General features: G+C 47.4%; 1 long non-coding RNA gene across 1 annotated transcript; it reads left to right on the forward strand.

The window, feature by feature from the left end:
* Positions 1–5273: 5273 nt before the first annotated feature.
* LOC105853716 lies at positions 5274–6453 on the forward strand. Its single transcript, XR_001145501.1, has 3 exons — positions 5274–5339; positions 5820–6003; positions 6411–6453. It is a non-coding gene; the product is annotated as an uncharacterized LOC105853716 (long non-coding RNA).
* The last annotated feature ends 4479 nt before the right edge of the window (positions 6454–10932 follow it).

The following is a 10932-nucleotide window of genomic DNA, read 5'->3' on the forward strand; positions in this document are numbered from 1 at the left end:
GGGCCAGGAGAGGTCTGCCGCGCCATGTGGATCTCCTCTGGGGCTGGTGGAGATGGAACTTGTGCAGAAGAGGCTTTCGATTCTAATGCTGTTCTTTAACCTCCTGCACCACTAGGGAGGGCCCTAGACTTTCTTAACTTGGTAGGCTCATTTCTCAGGGTTTCCTGAGTCTTTTTCGGTTGGAGAATGTTTGTTTGGGTGTTTCTTCCCTTTCTTTCTCTCTCTCTTTTGTGTGTGTTTCATTCCTTCAAAGCTTCTTCCTGGAGCAGAGATCAGCAGTGGACTGAGGGCGGCCTCCTTTGGTTCATGTAGAGCCTTTGAGATAAGCTATAGCCCCAGGTTCTCCCCCACCCTATCAGAAGTGAGGCTGACATGAGAGCAGAGACCAGTGGGAGCTGTCCTGTGGACATCTTCCTAGGTGTCCATGTCTGTTTGTCCACAACTTTCCATTGATTTCGTTCAATGCTCCTCTCCCTTGAACTTGCCTGGCAACAACCAGCATGCACTTGAAAACACTGGAGGAGGGGTGCTTGATTCATTTCGCAAGGAAGTAGGAGATCTGCTGAAGACATTTCATCCTAAATCTCCATATGCCTTTAGTGCCAACAGAAAGGAAATTTAAAAAAAAAAAATCATATAATTTTGTAGGCAGAACATGGACATTTATGCAACTAATTCTCCATGTGCCTCATTTCCTTATCTGTAAAATAGGCACCCTTTGGTTCTTCCTTCAGGATGTGGGTACACCATTTGAATGAAATAGTATGAAGTGCTTCCCACATAGTAAGTACTGAACAAATACTAGATATTTAATATTACGATTATAAATGTTTTATCAATTAGATCTGATCTTCTGGAGACTAACAGGGCAACAAAAGAAGTGAGCTCCTCTTTTCTTAAGACTCTCCTGTAAGCCAGACATTGGCCGTTCCTTTAACTCTCTCCTATTTTTGCACTGTTTTGTCCTGTTCCACTCCTGCTCTCTGCACATCCAGTATTGCTGATTACTGAAGACTCCATTGAACTCTCTGCTTCTGCCTGAACTACTTGTCCACTCCTCCAGCTTGACAAGCTCAAGCTTCAACTTAAATCCTGAGTGACTGATATCTGTTCATCCATTTAGTGTCATTTTGCAGGTAGAATTTAGGGAGGGTAAACTGTCCACTCTTAGGAGGAAGAACTCTGAAACAACCTGAGATGTTTATAAGGAGGGAGTACCAGGTTCCCAAAAGTGGAAACAGGCTATGGGCCTCGTGGGGATGCTGAAGGTAGATTACTACAAACTAGGAGGCCAGAACCCCAAGTACTCTGAAAGAGCAACAGTTTGTACCTCACCATTAAAATATGAAGCCAGGGGAAACTGAGGCCCAGGTGGGCAGGAGGCTGCCCCTTTAAGGCTCTCACAGCTCAGTAGTGACAGCTAGCGCTGGGCTTCAGGGGCAATAGATTCACTCCCCTTTTACCATGTTGCAGTCAGCGTCGCCTATGGAAATTAACTGGAAGATTTCTAAACTCGAAGATAAAAAGCCCTCCATTGTTGTCTTGGGGGTATTCCTTGTTTAAATCATGGTTAGTTAAGTTTTTGCTAATGGATAAGAGATCTTTCTAGCTATTACATATTTCACAAGGGCAATACTGCTTCTATGTTCATGGTGCATGTAATAGGCCGTGGGGCAAATTTTACCAACAGATGGTCAGTTAACCCAATTTAACAGGCTGTAAACTAAGTATCTTCACCGAGTATCTTCACTTTCAGTCTTGAATAAGAAGAGAGGTATCAGGGGGAGGCAAGAACAGGATGAGTCTTGCTGGTGCATGTCACTGGCTTCACCTTCATCGGAGGTTGGTAATACTGTTGAGGCTGGCACTGCTTTCGGTTCCTGGGTAGATGCACTTGCACATAAGAGGAGTTTCCACACAGCCAGGACTGTGGTGACAGGTGCCGGGGTCCCAGGTCTACCTGAGCTGGTCTGTAAATCATCATTTTCCGGGGTCATCTAAGCAGTGCTCTTGAAAACTGAGCCACCAGGATTCAGTGCAGATTGGAGGAGGCTGGGATGGCATCAGCCAAGCAGAGACCGCTCCAACTGGAAGCAGGGCAATCTTCTGGAGGTCCATACCTCTTCACTTTATGTTCCTCTCACTCCCCTCCTGGCATACTTCTGTTTAATCATTTTGCTTGGTGATCTAGTCTTGCCTTGGATGTCTCAAGTGCCAGGGTGTGACCCTTTCTGTCCTAAGGACATAGGGCAGAGAGCTAAGGGGGGAGCAGTGTCCTCTTTTGGTCAGAATCTTGGGAGGAATATCTGGATGGCTAAGGCAAAGATGAATGTCAGAGGCAGGTTCCAGAACCTAGGCAGAAGTTGCTTTCCACAAATAGATCCTTTTTCCAGTTGGACTTGGGAGGCTTGGGTTATAGTACTTAAAGGATGGTTATTGTTTTATTTTCCTGCAAGGACCCAATCAATGCAGACCCCAGATTCACTTCTCATCAAATGACATTAACCTTGCTTTTAGCAGACTTTAATTCTGTTATCTTTGCTTTGGTCAAAGCTGGCATCCTCATAGCAGATCTCAGAGATTCAGCAGAGAACACAGCCTCTCAGTGCTTTATGCCATGGCTTTAGCTAGCAGTTCTCCCTTGGGGCCAGGATATGCAGGAAGGCAGAGACATTAGAGAAACCCCAGCCCAGAGGGTGAAGCTGGCTTGGGGAATTCAGTCTGGGCTTGCTCAGCTGAGTGCATGGAGAGTTTCTGTAGCGTTACTGGCCATCGGCCATAGAGGCCAAGAAGCTGACCACTAGGACCTTAGAATAAATTGTGAATCTCTCTGAACCTGGCTGTCCTCGTCTGCAATGTGAGGTTAGTCAGCCTTTCCCTGCTTTCCTCAAAGCTACACGATTCACAGCAAGTAGCTTCATGGAAACACTAAGGTCCTCCGCTCACACAAACTGCGAGCCACACAATGGCGGATCTTCCAGCAGGGTTGCTGCAGTTAGTGCTGAGGAAACGGGTTTTATTATCAGTCTGGCCTAACCCAAGCTGAGAATGGGAGCGGGGCAGGAGGTGTCAAGGAGGGAAGCACACATCTGCAATAATCTCCTGCCTCAGTTGGAGAGACAAAACTAAGGGAGAAGCAATTTCCAGACAGACTATCGTGCCCATGGGGTGTTTGCACAGTTTTGAGGGGAGACTGGCATGTGCAGCACAGGCAGGGGTTAGGGAGGGCCAGTTTGACTGGGCAGCCACCCAAGGCAGGATGCGAAAGGCTTGAGGAGGTGAGCGGGAGAAGAGACAAAGGTCAGGAGTGGGAATGAGAGGTCAGACCCCAGGGGTAATGAGAAGTCTGGCGGGACAGGAGTGAGGAGCAGAGAGAGGCAGCACACAGGGATCCTTCCCTGCCAGAGCTTCCCTGCAGCATCAGATGTCAGACAGAGACCAAACTGCTGACACTCAGGGCTTAAGTCTTGCCCCGAGAGTGGGTCACCCGCTGCAGAGGTGACCAGCCTATCTGATATACATATGAAATATGACCACAACAACAGTGGGGAAGCCTGATCATCTCTGGACAACTCTGATCTCAGACAACTGGTCTGCACACGCCTGTCCTGTGCAAAGAACTCTCAAGAAACAAAATTGCTGGGCATTTCTAAATATTTCAGGAACTAGTGGCTTTCAAAGCAGTTCTTTAATGTCAGCCTGATTACTTAATATGCAGTTTTAAATATCAGGGTGCTTCCCATCATGAATCTACATGGGTTTGCACACACACATGCAGTTCAGACTCAGCTGCCTGTGTTGTGGTGCCCTTTTGCCCCCTGGCAAGCACACACAGGGGTCGTCCCTCAGCACACACGTGCGTACACTTGCATGTGCACAGAGGTTTGAGAACAGTGAATGAAGATTCCAGGCCAAGCTGGGGCATGTGATTGTCAGATGCCAACAGGGAGTAGAAGCAATGCTGGGCCTGTTTGGCCCTCTTCTCTCCTCTCCTGTCTAATCTCTAGCAGCTCCAGCATTCTCCAAACTTTGGAATGTTGGCTTGTCTTTCACTTTTCTTCCATCCTTGGTGTACCATTTTCTGAGGGTTGATTGGGTATAGAAAGGAAATTTCAAAAAGTCAAATTACCTTCATATTTTGGTTCTCACTAGCTTGGGTGGAGATGGAGAGCTTCAAAAATTTTCTCTGCCTAGGAGCTTCTGACCTGCTATCTAGCCTCCACCTCCTTCTCTTCTCCTGTCACTTCTGTCCAGGCAAGAGGAGACTATCAGAGTTTGGATGATGGTAGTTCATTGTCCTGTTACTTGAGAAGACTCAAGTATGGGCCATTTTCTTCTTTCCTATGTATCCTTTACTGTCTAACTTAGTAAGTATAGAATGGCTGACTGGATAGAAAAACACAAGATTTCTAGTTCATAAGGTAAATCCATCTGCTCCTCAAACCCTAATTTTTTAAACTGTGGCCCAAGGATTCACCTGTAAATTTTGTCTAGTGGTCTATCACCAGCTGAAGAATGGCAAACCAAATTCCACACAACTTCTCGGCCCTGCTGCCATGATGATTTGTAGATTGAACTAGAAGTACTGACACAGGTTTAGCAAAATGGTCCAGTAAAGGTAACCCGATGAAAGAATCCCCTCAAGGGCCTGGAAAAAGGAAGATGGTGGACAATCTGGTTAATTCAGGAGCAGGACATTGTGCCACTTCCTGTTGTTCTCTGACTCTTCGAGATATCAGGGTTTTGCCTTGATGGTAGAAGCATTCCCCAGGAGCAAGGACTGAATTTCCCAGCTCTGAAATTGGATGCTAGTGCTTTCTCTAATCTTAGAGCTGAATTTCACCTCCAAAATTAGGGTCTGGTTGCTTGCGCCAATGTAGGAGGACCACAGAGACCCCCTGGGATCCCAGTGTCTGTTGCATTATGTCTTCAGGAACTAGCATCAATGTGTGCTAAGCGCCAAACATCATGCCAGGTTCTCTCAAATACATTATATTGTCAAACTTTGACGGCAACCTGATTTTAAATAGGACTGAGGTGCCATGAGGTAAGCAGCTCACTGAGTGTCTCACAAATGGCTGTCAAACACCCAAACTTCACATCTTTGTTCTGTACCTGTGGACAGACTCAGGAAGGGGGAAGACTGCCATGGACTGAATTGGACAAGACGGTGGAAGGCACCGATGGACGAGAAGGCTCAGACTGTAGTTCCACGTTTGCCCGAGAAGGCTCAGACTGTAGTTCCACGTTTGCCCTTTTCCCCTTTCCAAGAAGGCCTGATACATTCCTCCCACACTGAGGTGTGACAGCCTACCTCCTGCATTTACATTTCAAGGGAGGTGAGTGGTTTCAGGAAATATTCAGGGGAAATATCTCTACTGGTAGAAAGTCCTACAGAGTGAGAGGACAATGGGAGGCTGGGATGGAGAGGGCCTCCGGGCTTGAGAAGCTGCCCAGGGTTTCCAGTTCCTTGCAGGCTGTTGCTCCTGATGATCTGCTTCTTCCACCAAGCCTGTTTGCCTCTGCCCTTTCCTGTCTGGCTCTTCTGCTTTCTTTTCAGGACTCTAAGTTGCTAGGCAACTCCCGTCTGGAGTTGAGGTTCTCTCTGTGGTGAGCAGCTTCCACGCAAGGAGAGTGAGTTTGATGGAGCCCATGATTACAGGTGTCTGTGCAGCGAGGCAGACGACAGCAACCTCCCCTCACCCAGCTCTCACTTCTCCGAGACGGGGATGAGAGGCCTGGGAGAGGGGAGCACCAGCTTCCATGGGCCATCTCCCCTCTTTCTTTCCTGTTCTGCAACATCCCTCTCCCACCTGCAGGATTTCTTTCATGCAAGCTCCCAGATGCTCCTGGCGCTCCCTTGATGTCCTACTGCCCCACTCAGACGCCCAGTGACCTGGACCGCCGAGGCTCTGAATACCTGGCCTGGAGCAGCCCTCAGCTCTCCCCTCCAACAGGGACAAGGCATGTGAGCAGAGCTGCATAACTTTATGTCTGCAAAGTGTGAGTAATTCCTGGTGGGATAAAGGGAGTTCAGGGTCCCTGTAGCTGGGACCTGGAGGGGTGAGAGCTGTATGTGCCTCTGTTGTGCTCAGGTGACCCAGGGGGAAGTGAGTGTCTGTACACAGCTGGGTTGAGCTGGCCTGGAGACCATCTGACTAAGGGTGAAATTCAGAGGACAGCCTGGGGCCCCTTCATGCTTCAGGGTGCCAACTTAAACGTTTGCTGAGCTATACCTGGGGTCAGGTACCATTCATTCTCTGTGCTGGGAGTTCAGCAAGAAAGGAAACATTTAGTCTTTGACCTCAGAGAGCTAATATTTACACCAGCGGGGAAAGTCAGCAAACAACAGACAATTAAACAAATAACGCTACTTGGATGGCTTTTTTTTTTCTTTCTTTTTTTGACAGTTCCTTTCTGGAGGAACTGCCTTACTGAGAGCTGGGAGGGCCCTGGGCTCCCTGGAGCAGTTTGTGCCCTTGTAAGAGACCCAAGGCCCTGGAGCATCTGGAGCCCATTACTGTGGCATTTCTGGGAACAGCGCCAGGCAGTCCTGATGGCAGAGGTGCTGCTAATGGGGGGCTGGCCTCCAAGGACTGCCTCAGCAATGCAACATCCCCTGTACAAGGCCTGTGGAGACCAGGTGTGTGTGTGTATGGGAGGGCGGGGGGTGGGGGCTGATGGCACTGCCAGGGCTGAATTAGTTTCCTGATTGAAAGTTGCACCTGTCCACCTAACTGAGCTCTAGGTAAAGCATGTGATCTGGTCATGGCCAGTCAGTGCCCAGTGCTTAATTAAAGTGGGGCAGTGATCTAATGCTAGCCAATCGGAGTCCACCCCAGCAGTTGGAGAAAGAGGAGGTATTGTTCTGCTGGAATGCCGAGCTTTTGTCATGTGAGAATAGAAATGCTGGCCAGTCTTTACATCCAAACCAGAAGCAATTGGAACCAGGCAGACCCAGCTAGGCCTGAGGCCAGTGCACCTTCAGGCTTGTGTGCTTCTTAAGCCATTGAAGTCCATCTTGTTTCATTATTTAATTTTATGCTATTAATGCTTAAGTTGGTTTGCAAGAATTTTTACTACTTGACCCAGAAGGGTTTATCTGTCTGCATAGTTTCATCACTTCTCTCTCCTAGATTCCTTTACTGCCCAAGTATCCAGGGCTGTTCACTAGACTGCAGAGTCTTTCCTTTCTCGAAAGTCCTTTTCAGACCAGGGGCTACCCTATTACTCTTCCTTTCAGTCAAAACCTACCTGTTCTATGTTCCCTCGCTTTGGGTCCCTGCCTCTACCAAGGGTCATCTGAGTAAGTTATACTAGACTATGAAGAGCTAAAAATTGCTGCCACATTGTGTGGCATTTTTACATCTGGAATGCAGTCCTTTGGGCCACGGTCTGACCTGTGAAAGTTTTGGCGCTGTGGCAGTCTCCTAAGGTGATGCTTTCATCGAGTGCTGCTCGTGGTGACTCTGAAATTCCTTGGCTGGGTGTGCATTTGCTTGTGTCCATGGCTAACGGCCAGCTCTCCTGGCTCAAATGAAATGCCTGGACCTAGACTACCGTCATGAGGTGACATCCTTCTTGCAGAAGGAGGGAGAAAATTTCTGAGAAGAAAGTTTATAGAAACAGGCATTCAAGGGAGACTAGTCAGTGACCTTGAGGGGCATTGCACTTCATGTTCCTAAACAGAGGTGCTTTATTTTTTTTCAGATTTATTTATCTTTTTTAAAGATTTTAAAGACTTATGCTTAAAGAACTGGGGTACAGGCCAGAGGTATGGTAGGTAAGAAGATTCACCACAGACAGAGTAGGGAGCAGAACAAGCTGAGCTACTGAAATACACTGCTGAGGGGAGCAGCAGGCGGGTCAGGAGAGGTCTGTCACGCCATTGTAGATTAGCTCCCTGACTGGGAATCGAATTCATGCTGCAGTGGCTTCTAAGAGCTTCATTATGCGGTGCTTTAACCCATTGCGCCACCAGGAAGAGCCCACAGAGGTGCTTTTTTGAGCCAGCTCCCAAGTCCTCTTGTAGTAATAATGTCTTGGAGTGTGTCTGTGATTCAGGGTGACTGTGGACTCACGGAGCACAAAGTATATCTAACTGAGTTCATAGCACACTTGCATTTCAAAATCCATTCCATTTCCTCACTCCCATCTGCTGGTTTCAGACCCATTTTGCATTTAGAGATGTTCATTCCACTCGAGGCAGGGATGGGAAGTGCAAGGTCAACTCTGGCTGGTCAGCTTCACCTGCGTTCCAGTCTCAATATAGCTGCTATCCAGATAGCTGCATCCTTGAAAGAGGTACCCTCTACTCTGGTCCATTTTCTCATCTGTAAAATGGGAATAAGACCACCTAGCTTTGCTCACAGAGTTGGCTATAGTGTAGTGGCGTATTAAGTTAAAAAGCAATGAAGGCATTGCTGTATAAACATAGAGTATGTAAACATATCAAGGCTGCACTTTCAGTTTGGAGAAGGCCAAGGTATGGAACCTCTTCACTTACCTGCACTTGAGTCCATCTGCACTACTGGCCAAGCTTGACCCCTAGGAGATTAGTCACAGGTGTGCCCATGGGAAAGTCAGTGCCATGTCTAAATTCAGCCTCCTGGGCTTATCTGTAAAGAAGGTTAATGATGACTTTGCCATGGTAGCAGATGATGAGAGAAGTCTAAGGATTATAGTGGAATTGATAATCCACAACAGACAGACCCCCACTGAGGTGATATCTTTTACCTTGGCCCTGATCATCAGAGTCCTTCCGGAACCACCCAGAGACAGAAAAAGAAAAACATTCAACTCAGTGAAAACACTTTTGATGAGCCTGAAAGATGCAGCACTGGGTTTTATAACATCAGAGAACTCTCTGGAACCATTAAAGAAATTCTGGGATTCGATAGCCTGTAAATGGCCACACCAGGGTCACCACCTTTGCCATCCTATGACATCAGCAGTGTTGTGCAGCAGAATGCCTAGTAGTTAAGAACTACAAAGAAAGATCTTTCAGTGGCGGATTATATGACTACCAGAGAAGAAAATACCAGGAGAAAGTGTTTAATTTGGTAATGCCCATAGGAAGGTAGGCTTTGTCTTCTGCCAGAGGCAGGGAAGGAAACAGGGGACTCCACACTTTCCCTCCAACAACAGGGATGAGATGGGGCTCAGAGAAGGGAAGCTAGCAACTCAAGCTCGCCCAGCAAGTCTGAGGACTGAGGTACAGTCTGCATGCAGAGCAGAAGGCCCTCCTCCTGGTGCCCTGTTGGCTTGTTCTCCCCACTTCCAGGCTAGAGATTTGAGTCAGATATGAGGCAACTGCTTAGGCAAGGAAAAAATGTTTCACCAGCTTGCTCCACAGGGAAAGAGTCCGTGAGGATGATATGGAGCTGAAAATAGAGTGCCTCAGGAAAGAATTATCAGCCCGCTGACGATCTTGTGGGGGGTGTGGGGGGCCTTCTCCAGGAAGGTGGGAGTTGAAATGAGAATGCAATGTCAGTACTGCCGTGTGGTGCTGCTGAGAGCAGACGCCCTGGGCTGGGATTTGGAATCCATGTCACAAGAAAGGGGTCCCGCTGGAAAGGCTCATTTAGCAGTGCTTTCCTGCTGGGGTCTGTGGAACATCCTGACACAGTCCAGGGCTTGAACAAGGGCCAAGGATTTATCCAGAAACAGCAAGCCCTGTACAAAGAGGATCCTGGATTTAGAACAGATGAAAGGTACTTTGAGGGAGTTCAAAGAACGGGCATACGCTCCCCAATGGCTGCTTGCTGGATATTTTGAGAGGCGACTGGGGCACGCTTTCCCTACCAGCTTCTCCCAGGGGTCTTTTCCAACACGGTTTCTCTCCATTAGTAAATTCCAGAGCTCACAGGTTTGGAAGTCTTAATATGGAAATTCCTGCAGTGATAGGAGCAGGCCTCTCCCAGTTGGGGTTTGCTAAGGCCATTATTCTGATGATGTTAATGGTGATGATTAATTGGCACTAATGATGGAGATGGTGAAAGTCATGAGGCCAACCTGCTTGGGTGATGGGGAAGATGGAGCTTGTGCGCACATGGCAAGGATGGTGATAGCGATGGTAATGACAGAGGTGGTGGGGTGTTCAATTTTAGACACTTGTTGAGAAATTTAGCGAACAAATCATAACTTGAACTTCATTTTCTTGTCTGGTGAAGTAGATTATTGACATGAAAAAAAATTACCTCTGGGGAATGGGAAGAGAAAATACCTTTTGTCTGTGGTCAGTTCTACCAAACCAAATGCTTTGTGTAGAATAAATCAAGGATATTACACTGTGGCACTAGCTTTCTCCTGAGTTATCTAGTGAGGCTAGGACAGTGTAGGTTGAGATACAAATTCAAGGCGATGACCTCTCAAATGTCAGCTTAATACCAGGAGCCTATTGTCCTCATCTTTCTGCTTTGACTGTCTGGAGAGGAGGGATAAGAAAAGACAACCATGAAACTCTTCTGATCTGATCAAGGTCTTTGAAGAGTCCTACTTCCCATGTCTGTCCTTGGGTGATGGCATTTTTGCCCTTTCAAGGTGAGATGACAACATTAAAATGAAGGAACTTTGAGATGCAGTTCGTTCCTATTCATAACATTTGTAGCAAACCCATAGCAAAAGCCAAGAAAAGTTTCTCGTCTCTGAGACTTAGTGGAAGAGCAGAAAAGGGTTCTAGGTAATTCCAGTTGTACAGATTAACAAAAAATAAGAAGTGAATGAGGAACCTAATTCAACCACTTTCCCTCAAGTAGAGATGTGCTGGCCGCACCACCCAATTTTGGTAAAACTGAAGTAGAGTTCCGAATTTTCCTTCCTTGAACTCATTCTCTGTGCATGTGCTCCCCCACGAACCCCTGCTTCTGTGGTGCTCTTTGTTTCCTCCAGTCCAGAGAACACTCCCAAGAAGTTCTCACTGGGATGTTAGGG

This window comes from Condylura cristata, unplaced genomic scaffold (genome assembly GCF_000260355.1).
Source record: "Condylura cristata isolate star-nosed mole 26May11 unplaced genomic scaffold, ConCri1.0 scaffold00016, whole genome shotgun sequence".
Lineage (NCBI taxonomy): Eukaryota > Metazoa > Chordata > Mammalia > Eulipotyphla > Talpidae > Condylura > Condylura cristata.